Here is a 23,511-nt window from a genome sequence, read left to right as displayed (position 1 = left end):
AAGAAGGCCGTAAAAACCACTCGTTTGAAGATTTAAAAAGCTTTTTGTTCGACTAACAATTTAATCTAAAAAACAACTTCACAATTTACGATAACTTAGTCTATGGAATCTCATAACTAAAATGGGAACATACCATTTTGGAACACTGTTTCACTGTAATATATATATACACAAGGAATATAGCTCTGATGTGCGTCCTCGATTGACATGATAACTGGGTTTCGAGTGGACGACCAAGTTTAAAGATCGTTTGGCTAATGCTAATCGCTGCTCTCATGATCACATAGATTTACTCAAAAAGTCACATTTTCCTTAACGATTTACTCGTATTATACAAATAAATCATAAAATGTTAATAACTTGAATAAGAACTAAGAACTTGGACAAACTGATCGCGAGTAGAAAGAACAAAGAAGGCAAAAGAACACGTGGCCGTTTTCTTACTAGATGGACCAATTAAAGGCGCTGAGCAGGCCGACTGAAGAGAGAGATGAGAGAGTTCCCTATCAAACACTTGTTTCCCATAACTTACAAATTTATTTGGCTTTGATCCCCTATATAGATCAGCTGGGCCATCTTTCTTGATCCGTTCCGTTAATTTTACGTATGCAATACCTAAACTATGTTTGCCTAGTGACATTCTCGAACGATGATGGAAAACATAGTGAAGAAACTGGTTTGCCTTAGACGCAAAAAGTCGACGGGGTTTGTCAGGCACAGTAGGCTGATCACCTACTGGCCTATTAGATTGTCAAATGATCTGAGAAATCTGAGGCCCAGATAAAAAAAGGGTAGCGCCAATAATTTTTGATTTTATTTCAAATACAGATAACTAAGCAAGGTTCTATATTACAAACACTGATGTTAAAGTTTCATATAATATTTTTTTATATCCTTAGCCATGTAAACGAAATCGTAGGCTTCCTCAGTTCTTACGAGGCCTCTCATCTGGAGGTGAATCACCTGACAAGTCGTGCCCACTTCATAGTGCAGCGTGGCCTACTCGTCCTACTCTTCTCTATGAATACCATTTATTTTAAAGAATAAACAAAGGTATATTGGTTAAAGTATGGTGATATATAAAAATGCGTGCGTACAAAGTACACATGTCAGTAGTAAAACTTCTTTGTAAATTATTACTAATGTAAAAGCCCCAATAGATGATCATGTACCAGTATATGATCACTCCATGTATTTGTATATCTATATTCACACTGTAAACGTGCTAATGCTAATAAAAATTATTTCTTGAATTAGATTATCATGATTCATGTGCACTGTGTACTTTTTGTTTTGTTTAGTACCTGTATCAGTTTAGTTTATTTTTATTTCTTTTGTTTCTGTTAAGTATGTTTTTTTCCCTATGTTTAATCCGTAAAAAAAATTCCCTCATACGAAGAAGTTTCACTTCAAAAAATCTATGTCTTGACAAATTGTTATTTAATGGACACTTCAGACAGGCAAACTTTATCTTAAAATACTTGAAAATTAGCTCCAAAAGATTTATTCATAAAAATTTAATCAGTTGCACTAAAAAACAACTCCTCTCAGCTTCAAAACGATTTTCGTATAGTTTTTAAAATTTTAATTGCTTTGTTTAGTAATTACTTTGGTATTATCTCTTCGTGTACCTATGTCATGTTTGCCTATAAGCGGTTGTAACATTAAACATTGTATGATGGTGGTTCCTTTACCTGTGTATCAGTGTGCCGAACGTAGGCAAGCTTTTTTCGATAAAAAATCTCGGCGTTGTACACACTTATGACACCAACAAGTTTGAGGGCAAAATACTAGATATGTAAATTAAGAACGAAATAAAATAAATATTTATAATTAAACGTTATAATTAAAATATGATCTGTTAATAATTGCTGTCATTGTCTATTGTCTTCGAGTTTATCATCTGTTCTATACAACAATATTTTCAATATGAAAATCTATCAAATGCACACAAAATTATCAAGTTACCTAACAAGATACGCTAAACTTCCAACAAACTTAACATTTCAAAAACACGCTCCCCATACGAAAACATCCAAACATCGTGAATAATAAAACAGCCGAAACGAACCTAATCAATATATACAACGCAATCAAAATAGCTAATTAAAATTGCTCCCACGATATTTGCATATGAAAACCTCTATAATTGATCGCCCGTGAGCCCTCCAAGACAATGGGAGGGGGCTAAACAAATTAGACTTCAGGAAAACAGACAGCTTCCGTTGAGATATGAATGTGTTATCTGTTTGTACGGCGAAGAATTTTGCTATAGAGAATATTAAACTTTTAAAGAAAACACTTTTTTACCAGATTGAAGCTATGTATTTTTATTGTAAACTTATAATTATTTGACATAATTTTAAATTTATCCGACATTTCGCGTGCTTTATACGGTACTTTATTACCACTGTGTAGTGGTGGTTTTAAATTATTTATTTATTTAGTACTCCTACAGCTAACATAAATTATACATAATTACAAACAAATACACTGAGAATATAGCCAACGATGGAATACATGATACATATTACAACAAAATACTTATAAAAGGGAACAAACAAACAAAAAGTATTTAATACATTTCACTAATTGTGATTTAATTTATTTAACTAAGCCTTAATTGGTTGTGTTGTGTGATGGTGTAAAAGTGTGTGTATGTGGGGTGTGCTCATGAAGTTGGTGATATTGCGCTATGGATATTCTTAATACACTTTTTAACCACATTCCGCGATAACCTAAACAAGTCAAGGCCTAACTAGTGGTCATTGTATGCCCGGACAGCGCGGTACAAAACTGAGTTTTTAGCATAATTAGTATTGATGTGATGAACATATTATTAATTTTCTCTTAATTCAATTATTTAAATTATCAGATATTTTATTACTTATTTACGAACTTAAAACTTATAACATAAATACTATAAAGCAGCCATATAGCACCCCTCGCGTCTCCTAAATATTAAGTGTTAATAATGCTGGCGACACCCCAGCACGGTGGAGATCAAAAATTCAGCGATTCGTTCCGCCCAAGTTACCGCAAGGGTTAAACTTGTTAACCATTCATCGGATATTGGGAGTTTTAATAAGTTTACTTTGTCTTACCGTGGTGTCATCAGTTTAATTTGCTATTAGCGGTTTGAGGTTTTTGTTCAGCCGATATTGGTTTAGAATAGCAACTGTTCGGAGCTTTGTATCACCTACATATATTTGTGTCAAAAATTAAGACAAAATTTTAAAACTGACCAAAGATATCTTAAAACTGTTATGAAATATAAACTTTTGAAGGCCAAAGTGATTGTTTTTTTAAATAATAATGATAATTTATTTTATAATAACAATGTCTCACACAAATAATCATTTATTGAGTAGTACGTTTTTTATAAAAGTAATGCTCTAAGTCGCTTTTTAATAACTCTAGTCGGAAGGTCTTTTAATTATTTCGGTAATCTATTGTAAACTTTAACTGTCATACAAAAGGTGTTTTCTAATAATATATCAAATATTTTCTATTTGTGAATTCATTTTTTTCCTTCACTCACAGTTGTTGCCTGGCAGAGATCGCTCCAAAGCGATAAGCCCGCCAGTTGCTCTCCTTTTCATTCAGCTATGTTCAATTTTTATATTGAAATGTAACGAAATGTTAATAAATAAATAAAAAAAATAAATTAGCGAGACAAACAGACTCCAAATATCTTCCATACAAGGAAATATGTGGTCAGATTTCTGCTCCTGACGCACATCGACGACTTATTAAGTTTATACATGCCGACTACGATTTATCCTTCACATTATTATCCTTATTTAAAAAAAATATACGTAATACCTTGTCTGTGGTTTTTTAACTTTCTTACCTGAAACAAATAATAAATATATGATAATAAATCAAAAAATAAAACATTTACAAACGTGTAGAAGAAATCTTATCTCTACTTCAGTATAAAATTTACTAAGAATATGTATAACTACCTATATATAACAAAGGCTTTATTCTGCCTTCATTCATATGTATATATCAAATTTATTTTATTTAAAAGGAGTTTTAGTTAGTGCAATATACAGAACTAAACAAAATAAAATAAAAATGAATTTAATAAAATTAAATCTTATTATTGGTTATAAAATATATATTTATTGATTTGTCTGCGAGATCCGTTCCTCCACAAAACAATTAAAATACTTAATATACATGTTATTGTGGTCATTATCAAATTACGTCAAAACAGTATTATATCCTCAAGATTTAAACTGTCAGAAGTCGCAGTTAATTGCATTAATACTGACGTATTGGACAGTGATAACACTAATAACCTGTTTTGCTAATAATTAATTTTATTAAAAAAATCATGAAGACATCTATTTTGTTAATTTTCATTTGTTTTGTTGCAAGTGCATATTCTTTGCCGACCATAGAAACCGATGACCTCCAGAATTATCAAGGTAATTTATTTGCTGAATTTAGAAATTTAAAAAGACCTTTAATACTGAGAAAAACCACTTTAAAGTGTTAACGTATTTTTTCAACAACTTAATACTTATACAACATAAAACTTATTAATATAAAAATTAAATAAAAAAACATAATACCTAAAATTTTAAAGAACTAATTATAAATAATGCAAAATTTGTGATTCAAGCAGTGTGTGTATGTTCAATATAAATACAAAAAATAACCTTTATTCAAGTACTATGCTAAGGATTATTATTATTATCGTATCGTATGATTAATATCATATTTAATATAGTACAGGACCTCCGATGGAGTGAACGCCTCCTCCAAGTTCTTCTATTTGACTCTCATCTTTGTTACTATTTTCCAATATTACCTCGCTTGTTTTACGCTTCCCAGGTTTCTGGTGGATAGCCTCTTTTTCTGTATCATACGTTTGGTATGATTTAGATTTAAGACATGCAGGTCTCCTCTTGACGTTTTCCTTCAACTATGAAGCATGTGTCAAGCGTGCAAAGCTAGGACAATCAATGTTCAATACAAAGGACGAAAAATGTATTGAACATCGAATCTGAGTATAAGATTTAGAGTTCAGACTTATACTGACTCTTAAAAAATCATAAAAACTAATTGGGTTTTAAAGCTAATTTGTATCACAAAAATATCTCGAATATTGTCTGAAAGGTCTGATAAAAGTATTATTTTTATGTAACTATATTGTGCCTGCATTCACAAAGTCTCTTAATGTATTTTCAGATCCGCAAGACCATTCATTTGATTATGAAAATGGTGTGCAAGAAATGTTGGCTATGAACATTGTACCATGCTCGACAGGAAGGACTAGGGCTCCTTGGGGAAAATGCATACCATGTGGAAGGTAAATCTATTCTATGTATTATATATTAAAATTAAAAAGGTTTTGCTAACGAATGGCATTTAAGTGTCAAGTATTGCTAAATCTTCAGCTTTGGCTTCATCATTTGCTTCTTCTAAAAGATTGGTGATCAGTCTTCTGTGTCTATGTCGCAGTAAAGTAGTTACATCAGAGGGTTAATTGAATCTCTAGACAGTTAATGAAATATCGATATTCAATCAAGTCACTAGTATTTCGATTTAAATAAAGCAGCGCCAGAAACGTTTAAGTATCTGTCTAAGAAAGCCAGTGTGTTGATTAATTACTCAAACAAGATGGCGGGCACGACGACAGCTAATTACTTTTAGAGTCTTTCTTGTCTTTGGTGAAATTGTAAAAATGTTGTCGACTCCGCCATGATTATTTCATTAATTATTTTTATTTCGGTGTGGTCGTGAAGAATTAAGAGCTTGGAAATTTTTGTTTTATTTTAAATACATAGCTTAGTCTTGTTGCCTAGGAATGTTACGTCCTTCACGTTTCGTTCACGGACTTGTCTGACGGAACTTTAGCGACTTGATCGAACATCGATCTTTAATTAACTGTCTAGAGATTCAATTAACTCTCTCATTTATCTACTTAACTGCGACATCTACGCCGTCATTGTTTGGGTCTAAGGCATGGTGGCATGGCAGTCTCGCGATATTATACAGCTTCGGTCAACACTTCTATACCCAAAAATATAGAATTAATTTATTCATTATTATTTTTTATTTACAGATACTATAACTTATTCCACAAAAAAGGAAAGGGCTGTCCACTGTCCTAACTACAAAAATCTGTCATTTCTAAACAGGTCGACCACAACGAATAAACGAATAAATTTAATCAAAAAAATAACGCGTGAATAAAAGAGAAGAGATTTTTGCTAACCCCTTTTTGTCGTATCCGATTATGTATCTAAACCACTTATGAACTCTTATAATCAAAGCTATAAGTTCACAATAAAATGTACCAATTAAAAACTTTTTTAAATACGCTGTTATTGAAAAATTTAATCAAAGATACCAATTAAGCCACGCTCTTGAAGTAGCAGCTATGCGTTCCAATCAACAGAACACAGAGTGGACAAATCAGTTAAGCATTTAAAACACTAAACGTATGTATGTGTTCTCTAACGATTAACGACAAACGGCGATTCGACAGCATCGCTCACACAAACACATACATTTTTTATTATTATAATGATTTGGATTCTCTTAGAAATATGTGGATTTATAAAACGCTAGGGTTTATAACGTGTCCTTACACAGCCTTAAACACATTCTTCTCTACCTCTCTTTACTTACTTGACTAACTATTTCTCACTATTTTTGACCTGTCAGTCACTCTTCTGTCACTCACGTCTTCACTATCATGAGGGATCAGGAAGTCTGTAGTACCAATAGATACCACAATTCTTCACCTGCCATTTTAGAAGCCTGTAGCAAGGATGGGATAGCAGCCTCGTGTGTAAATAAATACTTTATATGTATGGGCACTATTTTACCTACTCTGTGCCAGCATCATCGCTGTTAGCACATTTTTAATGCGCGTTTAACGCAGATCGCGATCGTAAACCGTCGGTAAGTGTTGCGGTCTCCCTTCCCCCACCCCTCCCCTCGGTTCAGGTGCCTCATTAGACGACAAGTGGCGTTATAGGACGCTTTTGTATGACGTTCACGGCGTGGAAATGGCGTTAAATATTTTAATTCGATAATGTCCAAAAGTTACATGGCATAAAAACGAGTGACGATTGCAATAAATTTAATTTACGGGCCTTTCTCTGCTAACAGGAAAATCATGGTCCAAGCATTTTTTTTTACTTTGGCTATATTAATGCATAGCCATATTTATTAAAACACATAATATAAAACTGTTACTTAAGGAGTCAAGCTTAATCAATATTTAGAATCATAATCATTTCATAAATTCGGTCTAAAGGCCACTAAAAACAGTCCTCTGTTATGTCCTAATTCCGGATCGAGTATGAGTCGGTTCGGTTTTTCTAAGTTCTATTTAAAAAAGTAAAATTTTGAACACTATAAAAACATAAAGAATATTTGATGCATGTGAACAAAAAACAATTATTATTTTAGATAATTTTTTAGTACTAAAAACTAGTGTTTGAATTTTGTCCAGACATTTTTTGAACAGTCCTGTGTCATAATTTGAATGTCGCGCCACAAAAATATTAAAGACAATTCTGGTTACATTGCCTTTGAAACCGAACGTTAACAGTGTGAAGTTTGCTCGGACGCCATGCTAAACAAATCGCCGCCATTTTGCGCAGTGACAACTCCGCGTCAGTATGGTAGCCACGTCTCTGTAGTGTTGAGTGAACATTCCTCTGGTAAGTCTATTTAACGGTGTTTTATGTGTTATAATTATATTTATTTAACAAAAAATTGCTTAGTGTGATAATTGAAAGCTGTCTCAGTGTTATGAAGTTATATATTTAAACTCATACGTGGTATGACATTTTTAAGTAAAAATAACAGTCCTCTGTGCAACAGTCCTCTGGAAATTTATAACACAGAGAACTGTTCAATGTAACAGAGAACTGTTTTATTTGACGTCCGTGTATTTTATTAATATTCCTTATAGTATGCACTAACCTACTGTTTGTCGATAGCTTCTTTCTTTCTTACAAAGGCATGCCACGCTCATTCAGGTCTTGTTTTCTATTAATATGGATTTTTAAACCCTACCGTTTTAAATTCAATTTTGAAAGTTTATTTTATTGTTTTAGTATTGACGAAATGCCACCAAAGAAGAAACCTAAAACCAAAGAAGAAATAAAAGAGCAGAAAAGAATTGCTGAAAGGTTAAGATATCAACGGCTAAAAAATGACCCTGTAAAAAGAGAGCAATTGAAGGAAAAATAACGACGAAACTACCAAAGGAAGAAGGAAAAAGGCACAAGAAAGCTAGTTAAAGATATGAGTCGACGTGAACACAAAGCTGTGACTAAAGAGTGGAGAGAGCACTGTGCTACCTATCGCGTAAAAAAAAAGCTTTGAAAGAAATTACAAACAATTTTGTACGACAAAATACGCCCGAAACCGAGGGTTCTCCTCCTACTTAATGTTCTGTCTCTCCATCAATACTACCTATGAGTCCTATGACCACTCCATGAAGTGATGCAAGTAATGCGAGAAAGCGTAATGCGAGAAAGAAACGTGACAAAATTATAAAGGATAAAGACAAAAAGATCGAGTATTACAAAAAAAATCCGAGAAGTATAGGAAGAGATTAGAACGTTTGGAAAAAGCTAAGACAAAGGAAAATGTAGACACACCTAACACTAAACTTATTAAAATGTGTGATTCGCCAGTAACTCGCAGAGAAGTAGTCATTCAAGTCAAGTGTTGAATGCACAGCTGAAAGAAAACTACTCTTATTTAAAAACCTGCCGAGAAAAACAAATTTTCGGAAAAGTCTTGTCCGGTAAACTAATTCACAAGTACAAGTTATGGCGAAGCAAAGATAGTGCTATATCTTATAAAAGAATTCAGAAAGCAGCACGTCAATCAGTTTTAGTACCTAAGCTTCGGACTCGCAAAGACAAAATTTCATCTGATTGCATAAAAACTGTACGAATCTTTTATGAAAATGATGACAACAGCAGACTTAGACAGACTTTAATGGCACTCTAAAAATACATCAAATAAAGGCTGAAATATTAAGAAGTCCTCTGGAATCAGCTCCAAGATGCGCTAAACTCATAATGAAAAGTTTAAGTTGCAATTGTGAAGACGAGTGCCAGCATTTTAATTTAGGAGCGTTACAGTACAAAAACAAGACAAAACTTAACGTAGATGATATTTACACAGACTCTGAAAATGAAAACATGGACAACTCACAGGATCCCACATGAAGACCGACTACGATGCTGCACTAGCTGGACCTAGTTCAATTAACCAACAGAATTACACCATCGGTGATTACGTCTTGGTTAAATTTCTAGTAAGAAACACTGAATATTGTTATGCTGCAGTAATTAATAAGATAGATATGGAAGAAGGCGAACTAACAGTAACCTTCTTAAAAATTTGTGATGACAAAGGACACACGTTCAGAGTCGATGAAAATGATGTTTCTGATGTGTCCTTTGACCAAGTATTAAAGAAGTTGCCAAACCCAGATATTGCCCTAAAAGGGAAACGAATATTTTATTATTTTAATATACCTGTACCTGTTTTTGAGAAATAAGTCTGCATTGATAAGTAAACAAGGCTGATTCTTAGTACCTAAGCTTAATTTTGATTATAATTATTTTAATTTGTTACTCAGAGAGCGAAACTCGCAATTTCTTCCTAATAAATATAAATATTTCTGTATGTGATACAGTATTTAATAAAGAAGGTAATTTATTTGATTACATTTAATAACTAATATTGTGTTTTTATTCATATAAACATTGACTTAAACTGGTATCTGGGTAGATAAAACATTCCTCTGGGTGGCAAAACAGTCCTCTGCCGCGTTTTTTCACAGAATTGCTTAAAATTCGACAAATAAGGGAAAATTACGATGGTTTCTTGTTTAAATATTTATATATTATAACTATCTATCGACTTAACATATTATATTTTTATTTTTTAGAAAAAAAAGGTTAGGACAACTGTCAATAGACAAGTTTCCAGTTAGTAGAGAATGGCCCTTACATATAACCTCGAATACACTGGTTCTGTTCCAAGTATAGTAGCGCACGGGCAGTCTTATCGCTACAAGAAAACTGTTCCAGGCAACCTATGTTACGAAAAAAAAACTGAAAAATTAACAAAAATAAAAATGTAAGTACAAATGTAGACTTATACAATGACCAAACTAAAAAGAAAAATAAATCTAAAGAATGATGAATCAAAACTAATTCTAGGTACCAAAATATAATAAAAATTATGTAATAGAGGATAATGGACTTTAAACTAAGACCAACTACCAGGCTTTTCTGCCTGACACTGATAAAGTAAAATTCAGCGCTACGTCTAGAGAGAACTAGATCTTAATAATCTGAATCATTGGAAGTCGCAGAACGATCCAGGCATTTCTGTCTAATCCGAACTGATATAATACTGTCATGCCTTATGTGTTTAAGGACCATATATATGTATACACCAGTATATAACCATACGGTTGATTAGTACAAAGTTCAAGAAACATATTGGAAACCACAAAATGGTCTCACGGGACAGACATTACAAATGAACAGCGTATGGAAATTAAGATGTTTGAATAGAATGGGGCATAAGAAATTTCCCTGCCTTACTTTTTAATATTTGTGGGTATTTGTTAAATGAAGTAGTACCCGCATAAACCAAAAACAATATTAAGTACCTGTCTATGGCACTGAGCTTACAGTGTTACTAAAAAGTTTTCCGCTACGAAAACACGACGAAGGATAGAAGCGACTTGCTTCTATCCTTGAATACACTCTCCTTATAGCCTCAGAGAGCATAGGAATACTGGGTGATGACATATCAAATGACATTAGCTTTGCAATCCTTTGGAAGGCAAGGATTAATCAGCTCCTAAGAAGATCATCATGCTCATGTGGTGAACGTGTCCACGGTCCAACGTGGAGTACGTCCGATGATGAAACTCAGCTGCAGGTATTAGTCCGAACAACTCTGCAAAATGCGCCCATAGACAGAAAGTACATTGGTGCAAAATCGGGATCGAACCTACGATCTCAGGATTGAGTCGTACGCTGAAGCCACTACATTCTCACCAAACTTTTATTTATAAAGAGCTCAAAAGGTACTAGAAAATACTTTAAAATCTATCTTACTCCAAAGCCGCACTGCCATTAGTGTTTTACGAGATACACTGATTAAAATTCATAATGGGATGATTTTTCCGCACTGTTTTTACAACTAATGAGGTTGGTTTTAAAAGAGAAATCTGAAAATTGTAATGAATAATATTCATTTTTAATGATAGAGGGCTGAATGGCTGTGATTTTTTTTCTATTTTATAATTTAATTTGTTCGTATAGTGATTTTATGTTTTTGAGAATTCTGCCATAGTAGACGTTAGTTCGTATTTAAATTAATAAAGTACAAAAACTATATAACAGTTCTGCACACAAAAGAAGGTAAATAAGTCAAAATGCTAGCAGCAATACAGCCTTGAGGGATACATAACATAACTACATATACAAAGTTAATAACAACATAAAAAAAATTATTCAACTAAATTTTTTTAACACGGGGCAACTGGCAGGAGCTCAGCTGTTATGTTAAGTGATACAATGATCGCAAATGCGTTGTCGGTCTTTTAAGAACTGGTACGCTCATTTCTTGAGGGACCCCCAAGAATTAATTACTGATACAAAGTGTTATGTGACATGTAGGTTTCCTCACGATGTTTTCTTTCACCGTTCGAGCGAATTTTAAAAAAGCACATAGAAAGAAAGTGTATTTCTGCACAGCCGGGGTTTGAACCTACGACCTGCTCATAATTTCATATAATGATATTCACGCATGAATAGGTAGATTTATTTCATGTATGCGTTGATAGAAACTATATAGAGAATATGTATGGAAAAAAGGCTCTTATACAAACACTATCTATTATCTAAGCACTCAAAATACTCAATACGACTCAACAAACGCACACCAATAACAATTACGATTCCGAATCACGCACCCGTCATTACGCAATTTTATCTCTCACCCCACAACCCTTTTGCGTCTAATCGTGAATTATATGCGGTAATAAAATTCTTTAATCAAAGAAAACAACCGGGCCATTAAGGCGTACACACGTCGCCACCTTAAGCCGTTACACGTATATTTACATACATGTCATTATACCCCTATACCCCCCATAATTAAGGGTATAACGGATTCTTAGAGTCTTATTACGCGAAACGGTATCCTTAGAAAAGTGGCGACGCCGTAACAGCCCCCCCCCCCCCGAATCTTGAACATCGCGCGGAAGAGCATACGAAACTTAAATGTGAAATATCCTCTAATGAATCAGACAATATTTTAAGGTGGGAGGCAATAAAATCTCCCTACTCCCACTAATGTACACTTCGTCTCTGTTTTGGGAAGGGGTGATTGTGTATCGATGTGGACACGTGGGTACCGTTCTGGTGTGCAAATAATGCTTTTACTAATTAGCAATTGCAGTAATGTTTTACTAGGTTATTAGTGCTGGGAATAATTGACTAAACTTTCTTTAGAAGTTACATTATACAATTTTTCTTTTGCCGAGAATATACTTTGGTGGCAGTTGTTATGGATATGTTCTAATAAAACACCACATGTGTTAAAACATGAGAAAGAACTTGACTTGACAGTTCGTAACTCTAAGTGACACTTATATATTATCGGATATTATCGGAAGCGAAAATGTTAAATTACAAATGAGTGTGGTAAAAACTAAAGTGCTCATAAAGGCTTCAATTGTGCGCTCATTAGTATTATTATTAACTAATATAATATATATGTAACTTAACTAACGTTAGATTACATAACTCGAGGGACTACCCGAAAATCAACTAGCAAACGAGCAAACTTACTACAAAAGTTAAATAATGTTCCGTTACAAGTGTAGGTACCACGTTTTTCTAAATTGATGACAATACATAATCGATAGCCGTCTTTATTCAAATAGTTCAGTAATTCATAATTATTTTAGTAAGAAAATTCTCTGTTCTTAACAGGCGGCAAAAATTTGTCATAGAGTTTTTAGACGAGTTGTTCAGACTAATACCTGCAGGTGAGTTTCATTATAGGACGTCAAGGCAGATGACAAAATACCATTCGTATCACCTTGACGACCGTTTCTAGACTGAGCGTTTCTTAAGACAATTTATACCGCGCACCACATCAATGGGGAACCAGCTGCCCGCTGAAGTATTTTCGAACCAATTCGATTTAGGGTCCTTCAAGAAACGAGCGTACCAATTCTGAAAAGGCCGGAAGCGCGCTTGCCAGCCTTCTGCTCGTCTGCCTCCTGTAACATAAAAAAACCCGGGCAGGAGGTTCATCTGATATTTAGTGAAACCGGTTTCACTAAATCGCCAGGCTCGCGAGTGCTATGCCGGCTTTTCAAGAATTGGTATGCTCATTTCTTGAAAGACCTAAGCTAAAAATAATTATAAAACTCTGCAAATATTTTTATACAATTACTTTTTTTTCTACGACTTCACAGCTGTTCACTTTAGATTATTACCGTTATTGATCATCCAATTTTGTAACAGCGTAAATACCCGATTTTGTCAAGGTAAGAATTCCCTTGACAATTCTTACACGTCATTTTAGCTGGTCGATTAGAGGTTAATTGTCGCCACTAATTACCACCTATCTATGACCGCACCCGGGAACACGTCAAAGCATATTAATTGACATTGTAATTCATGCCATAATGAAATTGCAATTCAATCCAGGGTTGTACTTTTAAATTTCAACCTACTTAAAATAACCACGCACGTGGTATTTAGAGATCGCTAGAAAGATTGCGCGATTCATTTATTAGTTTTCCTAGACGTAGTTTGTAAAACATCAAAATATTATAGATATATAAAATATATTAGCCAAAAATAAAAACACATTTACAGACGGAAAAATTATGAAATTAATTAATTTGTCTAACTATAAAGCAAGTATTTCAAACCATTGTTGATTACAAATTCTTACAGGAGTAAAACTATCTAACAGATATTTAAGTTTAATTTATTTTAGTTATTTTATCAACAAATTTGATACAAAACGTGTATCAATTCTCTAGTTCTAATCTTCTATGTTATATTGTACAATATCGCATAGAAGGATAATATGGCAAATAAATAATGTTCTAATGTGTATCAGAAGTAAATAATAATTATGTAGAAATAAAAGTACATACCCCATATACACTTTATATTCCAGCAATCGTTATAAAACTGTGTCATTAGATAGAGTGATCATTAGCAATTCCCATACCACTTCATGACTTGATTAATATTGTGTATTTACATAGTTTTAATCTTGTATTTATACTGAGTTTACTAGCGGATTGGAAAGAGAACTGGACTTTTTAGAATAATAATACAAGATCACGCTCATATATTCGCAACTTTCGCCAAGAACGTATTCCTTCTTTACCAAAAACTCACAGTCCATAGCTTCTTTAAATCCCCTATAGCTCACGTCCCTGTCCTCATAGGTCTGTATCTTTTAAATAGGCAAGTAGGTGATCAGCCTTCTGAACAAACAAACAATAAATCCTATTATCACAAAATTCTTGACGTCATCACTCACGTACGTCATCACGATTCAAGAGTATCACTATCGAATTATTTAAAAGTATTTCCCATGACGCAGGGGTCATTTTAACACCGAATTAGACGACTGGACATGAAATATGAAAGAACATTAGCGGGAACATTTTTTATAATTACCAGTTTCTATAATATATCAGTCGTCAGTCGACTGGTTTTTTTATGAGCTTAAAATATTGCTTTTTTGATATATAACAAGAATCTGAGGTAAAAAAACTATTAGCTAATTATAAGTGTTTTCAGTATATCACTTGTATGTTATAATTACTTTTAATTTAGGTGTAACTGACTTTATAAAAAGGGAAGAGGATCAACGTGAATTTTTTAACATCGAAATCTATTTTTTCAAAGCTTGACAGGTGACACACAATCTAGTAATAACTACAAACAACTGATACAAACTTTGACAACTGTTGAGATTATTTTTGAAAAATAAACTTTTTCATACTTAATAAAAACATGTGTTTGAATATATTCATCATCATAAATTATTCGTAATCGTGGTTTGTTGTAACTGTAAACTAGTGAAGTTAACAATTGAAGGCTCATCTAGTTATCTTTAACAAGATGGCCGAAGCCCCGTCGGGCAGTAGACGCTAATCAAATATCTTTTTTGGTGACCGCTTGACAATATATGACAGTACAGGGATACTCAAAGTTAATACTTATAAAATATAAATACATTTATTTAAATTAATATGATTACAATCAAGTATTTACAATTTTCTTCTCCTACAAAGTCCTAATAAAAATAATTAAAAAGAAATCAAAATAAATTTAAAAAGGTGGTGGTAGCAGTATACCTTTAACACTGGCAGCATTTCCTCGCAATGCGATACTTATTCGTAGAAAGAGGAAAGCACCAGGTCTGGTCACCGGAACTATCTACCAGACGCCAACTTAAGTCTTGCAAGTATATTTAACAATATATTGATTTATTCGCTTTTTGCATTAAACAAAATCATACCAACAGAACTGGCCTCATAGCTACTAAGCCATCTCTTCCAGGCATCCCTAATTAAAGAAAACAGTATGAAAGGAACATATATTGTTTAGCATTATGATTTATCATTTATATATGTCACCGTAAGATTGTAAACATCGTTATATTACAATCTATCTAGTAAGATTGTAAACTATCGATAGATTGTGAACCGTATCATTATGATTGCAATTTAACGCATCATTTTTCGGTTCTTGGTTCACAATCTATCGATAGTTTACAATCTTACTAGATAGATTGTAATATAACGATGTTTACAATCTTACGGTGACATATATAAATTCGAAGATCAATTCTGGCTCGCCAATTCGAGTATTTTTTTCTGTATTCCTTGAACACTGCATAAGTGATAAGAATAACACAAATGTTTTTATTAGTATTTGTGAGGGTATTCGTAAAAATATTTTCTTCGTTTGAGATTTAAACAGAATGTTTGAGCATCTAAGGCCGTACGAGGAACGAATGACAAATGATAAAGGTAATACCATTAGCACATAAGGGTGTGACATTCGATCAGGGACTTGGTTTCACCAATACAAAAACCTTACAAACGAATAGTTAAATTCGAAGAAAATATGTTTCACTACATATTTAATGAAAACCATGTGCTGCAGTGGTAAAACGTCTTTGTCTCATAATTATAATAATTATCTTGGTACTTAACAAAACGCTAAGCATATACAGTTCGCGTAACTGCTACACCGTTTCTCTTTTCGTAGACTCAGTATTTTAAATTCTTTAACCATATGCTACCCTCATTTAATTGCATATACGGTGAATTTGTATCATCTAAAAATTCGTTCATAAAATGTTACATGACATCGGCAATTAAAATATAAAACAATTGCTGTATAAAAAACGATTTATTTAACTAATATTTGAGTAAAAACTAGATTGTCCAAGAAAATTTTGATTTAATTTTCTTTATGAAATGAGAACCGCGATTTCTACAATACACGGACAAAACTACGATGAACGTCACAAAACATATCATTCTAAATTTAAATTTACTGCGAGTCCTCAAATCAAGGGCGTACCTAGAACAGATGAGAGGAACTAGCAATATACATTCCAAATTTAAAGCAAGGTATTTTTTTACAAGTTTGTTAGCACCTACAACCAATACTCCTCACATATTAAGTCAGTTATACTATATAACTATACATATTCAAGCAAATGTTTGGAAGAAATATAGGTCACGAAAAGAAATTATGACAAACAGACACATCTAATAAGAAACTATAAAACACACATTCTTCGTGTTGTACGGCATCGAAAATTTAGTTGGGGTCTGGAGGATGACATCCGGAATCGGCAACGGGACTGACTCTTACTATTACGTACGTATTACTTAAGAAGTACCGCGTTTACACACTCGTCCTGCCCACTTCCCTGCTCACTACGGCTGAATGTAAATGCGGCATCAAGTTTGTTTTTAATTGATTGTAAGAAAGATTTTTTTTCTAATTAATATTAATTACATTCCTTTTCTGTCTTTCCTTTGCAAACAGCTGTGGAACATTCTGCTCCTCAGCAAAATGCTGAGCCAGGGCCAATTAATAAAAAAAAGCCAGCCACAGCACACTTAAAAAAATTGTTTTTTATTGTTTTTGATATCTCTTTTTTATCTTTGATTATTGCTATTTTGTGTGGTTATGTGTGTGTGTTTTGTTTGTAATAAATGTTATGTTTATCTGTCTGACAGAAATAAAAGCTACTTTAATTTGTGTTATTATTATCTAGTTCCATTCTCAACTTCGTCTAGTGCCATTTTCCGATATTCTGGCGCGTCTCCCAATCTAATGGGATTAAATCATGCGACATTACTCCACGCCACCATAAATAATCTTCCTTTTATTAAACTTGAGATAAATGATTATAGACTGCCCCTTGTCCCGTCTGTTGTTTGATCTATTGTATTTATAATTAATAGCTCCCTTTTGTTCAATTGACCATTGCGGGTTTATGTTTTTTAAAGGACACTAATATTGTTTTATTAACACTTGTTGAACATGTGCCCACTGAAATATTTCCGAACCAATTCGACTTAGGTATGTGCCTTCAAGAAAGAAGGAAGTGAAAGAATTATTAAAAGGCCGGCAACGCATTCGCAATCCCTCTTGCATTGGGTGTCCGTGGGCGGCGGTATCATTTAACATTAGATGAGCCTCCTGCGCAACTGCCCGGTTTTACAAAATAAAACATACGTTACGAAGATTACAATTAAGTATTAATTGTTATTTGTTAAAGTTTTAATATCTGTATTATTTTATGTAGTCTATTAACGTAATTATGTTTTCTGTTGCTCACAATTGTTTATCAATATAATCTGGTTCGGCTTACTGTATTGTCTAAGTGTTTTGTTTTATAATATGGATATGTCTTCTTCTTCTTCTAACTGGTGACGTAATCACCAAATAAGAAAATCAAATACCCCCGCCCTCAATGCTTACGTAATACTTTGTATTGAGAAAATTTAGCTTGCCTGTAATTTCCAGATGTTCCTAGTATTTTTCTTCTAGATTCCCAAATAATTCAAACTAAAATAATACTAATATAAAACTAAACCACATTTATCTTAATCAATATAATCTAATACTTTAATCCAGGACCATCACAGAATTTACTGACCGAACCGTGACCATTACAGACGCAATAAGAAACCGAACACAATCGGACGTAATTCCTGTAAATCCCCATTATATTAGTAGATTAAAGGCTACTTTACTCGATATTCCATAAAATATTGCCCCATAAATAGAGGGCAGCTGCGGAAACGTGATTGAGTGAGGCGAAGACGTGTAATCCCGTTAAAAATTGCCAAATGAAACATCCGGGGCAAAGGAAAAAACTATTATATCAGATTTTTTGTGTATTTATAGCGTGTATGTTCAGCTCTCTGAAGGAATTGAAATAAATTATATAAACTTGTTCAATATTAAAAGTCAAACAAGTGTTTATCGGCGTGACGTTTTTGATCCATAAATGCTAAAGGTTGTGGGTGCGTTGTCGGACATTAATTATCTAGGAGTAGGAACGGGTGAAAACATCAGATCGTATTAGCTTTTTAGTATGAAGCACCTTAGCGATATGAAAAAAAATATGTCCTATAAAGTTTACTGTAGACTACTTTGGTTTTTAAACGCAAATCAACTTTAGATACAAAAAATCACTATTAGTTTCAATATTCATAATTACTAGGGATGCAACGGATACCGATATATCAGCGATACTTTAGGTTTGCCGATAAATCGGTATCGGTGATAGTGCGTTACAAATGAGATACGGACTATTTATTTGGCTTTTAACTGCCATCGCGCGTAGTATTTTTTATGTAAATTAAATAAAATACAGAATTACAAAAATGTTATCAACTTAATTTTAATTATTAACAGCTATTTATTTCATTTGAATTTAATGATTACTCTTAATTCTGAATAGTAATAACTAAACCTTATATCTTATTCGAAGATTGAAAGTGTGTATATTTTAAATGAAGAATTAAAAACATTTAACCAAACTTGATAACTGATATATTTAATTTTCATTTAATAAGCGTTGGTATCGGTATTGGCGATATTTCTATAAGAGTATCGTCATCGGTATCGTATCGGAAAAATGGCGTATCGTTTAATGATTTATTTATTACTTGTATAAAAGACATGTCAAAAACAAGCCGGGTTTCTCATGATGTTTTCCTTTACCGTTCGAGCGAAAGTTAAATGCGCACATAGAAAGAAAGTACATTGGTGCAAAGACGGGGATCGAACCTACGACCTCAAGAATGAGAGTCACTGAAGGCCACTAGGCCAACACTGCACTTATTAATAATACTCGTCCTATTTACGCTGCATATCATAACATTATATGCATTAAATTGCGCCCTTAAAACCTCACAAATCAATTAAAACATCGACGCTTCATACATAGCCGATGCAAGACGTAGCACACTTAATTTAAAGAACTAAACATACAATAAAAATACTGTATATATGAAACCGTTGTTCAAGGCGTGGTTAAAGAATCACATGAATCACGCGAAAGATATGAATGGAGTCGTATGCTATTGAGACAGGCGGTCAAGCTAAATGACCGGCATCCGACGTAGACAAAAGGGAATCCAACGTAATAAAGCAGGATTGATGAAAAAGCGCTAAGCTATGCCGATATAGCAAGCCCAAGTCACAACCTTTCGGCGGTTCCATTATTTTTCGTATCCGATATCTTTCTGAAGAGGCCAACAATGCAAAAGATGGGAGGACTAACTCAAATTAGCAGCAGGCTTCAACTGGTACTTAAAAGGCCGGCAACCCACTCGCGAGCATATTGCCCATTATATAAAAAAATTGCCTTCGAGGCCTTTTCTAATAACACCCGGAAATACCCAAAAACATATGTTTTATACATTATGTTTTCTGTTTCATACATATATTGGTCACCTGTTATCTGTTTTGGCATTGTATATTGTCTAAGTGTTTTGCTTTATAATATGTATATTAGCTGCAAAATTACTATTAAATAAATTAGGATCAGTAGAGTTTGTCCGTTTAGGGAGAGACATTGTTTTTCAAAAAAATATCAAGCATAACCTTAAATTTCTTACAAATTGTACCACACCCAAAGACGTCTTCCAAGCGGCTTAATACAAAGCTATTGCTATTACTAAGATCACAACGTGCCGGCCATCGAACACCGGCTGGCTTCACCGGACTCACTTTACCGGGATTTCGGATATGACGTAAAGCACTCAGCCCCCACACATCCCCCCCTGACCGAGTTTTTCTCTTATTTATCAGCTTAGGATACATTCGCAGGATTATCTCAACACTCCCTAGCTTTGATGTGAAGCTTCATCGTTGCTTTCGAGAATTATTAGGTAGGTGGTAGTTTGTATAATGTGTACCTTAATTAATCTGTAACATCAGAATTATTATATGTATGGACTTAATGTTGGTTGATTAACAGGTAATGACGAATTTGGGGTTTGGGGAGGAGTGGGTGCCCCTTGTAAAACTTTGTGGTATTTTACACCACATATTATTGGTATTAAGAGTCACTGGGTGGTTACGAAACGTTTTACTATAGGTTACATGGGAGGGGCGGAATCTCCAAAAATTGCGTGACGTAATACTTTCGCTATGACGTAACAGATGTGTGATGTGTGTGACATCACATGTTAATCAACCAACACACATTCCATACATATAATAATTCTAATATTACAGTCCTACGCTTCGCATAGATTAAATAATTCAGTGAAATTTATTTGAATAGCCTTCAGATCCCGCATTCACCTTTATATAATCAAAAACGAAACATGTTATTTACAGTAATTAAGCAAACTAAGCCCGTGCCTTTGCCCACCTAAAACAAATATACCTAAGGGTAAGAGCGGACAAAGCCTTCACTCATTTATTAACAACAAAAACCTACGATACCGTACAGCGAATTCATCTTTAACCTTTGTTGAATAAAACGCCCAGAGGGACACCGCCTGACCATACGGTCGCACATATTAATAACACATAAATTTATTAACAACTACTGTTTATCCCGGGATTAACTGTGAATAGTTTTAGTTGAACAACAAAGGCCCGAAAGGGTTCAAAGCGAATTTCTTGCCGACATATTTACCTAAGGTAAAGGTGATAGTAATTTTACGCGCGTTAAGTCCGAGTTAAGGTCGGGAGCAAACATTGTTCTCGTGCCACTGTGCTTTGGCAAATAAGATTATCGTATGCTCAATACTTTGGTATACGAAAAATTACTCTTTCAAATTCAAAAATCATTTATTCATGTAGGGTACATAATGTACATTTATGAACGTCAGAAAAGAAGTTTGAGACGATGTAGTAAAAGTTTCACTTCAATACTTCTAATTTTACATTTACCGCCAGTTCTCAAATCAAGTAGAAGATCCGTAGAACGGAAGAGCAATAACTGGCAATTAACTCTCCGCCACAATTAAAAACAAAGATTTGTTGATCTTACGTGAATGCTTCAAAGCAGTATATCATGGGAATGGTGCGAGCGTATTTTCTACTAAAAACAATATATGTAAATGTATCTTAATATACACATGTGAAACTAAAAAAAAAACGTGAGTTTGTCTTTTCGTGCCAGGTATACTTTAACTAATTCAAAACATAACTACAGGAAAAATAAATCATTTAAAGATATAGGCATTTTTTACACCTTGGGTAATTAGTAGTTTCATTAACCTTACTTTTTCTTGCAATTTAAATAGCCTTTATTAATCAGTGATATAGCATTCAAATAGTGAAAGAATTTTTAAAGTCGGTCCGTACTTTATGACCCAATCCGTTACAAGTATACTTAATACCTCTTTATAATATTAGTATAGGAAACAAATGAAAGGCTGAGTTGCTAAAATAACAAAAGAAAATTCAAATAAAAGTTTAGTTGGAAACACTATTTGAACTGTAAACAAAATAACTTATAAAGAATTGCATTACAAAAATGAATTGCCTTTGTGACATTTATTAAGTTTCGAGTTAGCGGGTAAGGTTTTTTAAGATTGTTTTCACAACTACAAGCCGCCGAAGTTATTGACATATTTATTTGTACACGTCATACGAAAAACAAAAAAAGGTGCTGACAAACATCGCCCTCTCCAAAAATATTTAAGCAAAATTATCTGCCTCTTTTGCCCTATGTTGCATAGAAATTGATACCACGAATTAGTAATTTTCGTAAATAAATAATAAATCGTTTATTTGCAACGAAAGTGGTACATTTATTTATTGATTAAATAATTACCGCACAATTAGCCATATTAAAATAGGCTGGCAAAAACAGATATTTAAAATTGTTGTAAACTTTTTAAACTCTAAAAACTAAAAGGCAGCTATAAAAATCTAATCATGATCACACAATATTCATCTATAACTTCAGGGAAGGTGATTAAATAGTTTGATAGCGATGGCTTATTTATTATACATCGTTGTACCCAGGCACCAGAAGATACTTAAACTTTTAAATATATTACTGAGTTGTTTCAATAACAAAATTTCGTAAATTTACGGGCGAAATCTTAGATTGTACATTTAAACAAAAAACTTGCGTTTGAGACTATTTTTTTTCATGGCTTATTTACGGATGCTTTGTTGCCTAGTGGCATCTCTTTATTCACAATAAATAATAGATTTTCGACGCTAACCTAGGTACGATCTATTTACAAATTATTTACAAAAATATGCCTACCACGACTCCCCTATAAATAATTACGGGATCACTTGAAACTGCCATTTTCGATTGTTTGAGCGTTATTTGTGAAATTTCCGAGTTCCGTTCGCGAGTGAAACAAAAAGAATCAGATTTCCGAGTGAAACCCTTCAGTTTCCTGTGAAGTGGCGTCATAATTATCCTGTAATGATCTCCATCGGTCCTGCCCCCGTATTAATTCTACGCATTGACTGTTCAGATATTGAATGCGCGTAATTATGAACAGGTTACGTTTGCCATTCAAATTCTAATTTCAAAAAGGACTTGTCGCGTAACCTGAAATTCTAAATTCAAAAATAATTGTCTTAATATTACTACCAATATCAATTTAACATACGACGACGATTATATAATACATTTGTCATTATTTATATATACAATTATATAGCTATGATGGAAAGTGACAGGTTTTTCACTATTAAACACATAATTGATACCAAAAGCATTTTATTCACATATTCTACGCTTTATTAAAAGTTTAATATTTTTGTAACTAATATAATAATAGTTTAATTAAAAATTATATCTAAGTATTATAATAGCAGAAACCATCCTTTAGCCGCACCTCTCAACCATCACAATAACTTACAATGGGCAGATTTCTCGAAGGATATCCTGACTTTTCTCAAGAATATTCAGCCTCAG

At 33.4% G+C, this 23,511-nt stretch overlaps 1 protein-coding gene and 1 long non-coding RNA gene across 2 annotated transcripts in view; one reads left to right on the top strand and one right to left on the bottom strand.

The window, feature by feature from the left end:
* Positions 1 to 23,511, bottom strand: part of LOC111000562 (nucleoporin 88) — a 110,094-nt gene that overhangs the window by 74,517 nt on the left and 12,066 nt on the right. The window lies entirely within an intron of this gene.
* Positions 4,247 to 6,347, top strand: LOC123689709. The gene is made up of 3 exons (XR_006750621.1): positions 4,247 to 4,439; positions 5,206 to 5,326; positions 6,083 to 6,347. It is a non-coding gene; the product is annotated as an uncharacterized LOC123689709 (long non-coding RNA).

Source organism: Pieris rapae, chromosome 14 (genome assembly GCF_905147795.1).
Source record: "Pieris rapae chromosome 14, ilPieRapa1.1, whole genome shotgun sequence".
NCBI lineage: Eukaryota > Metazoa > Arthropoda > Insecta > Lepidoptera > Pieridae > Pieris > Pieris rapae.
The sequence above is the reverse complement of the archived record's forward strand: the minus strand, read 5'-3'. Positions and strand labels throughout refer to the sequence as shown.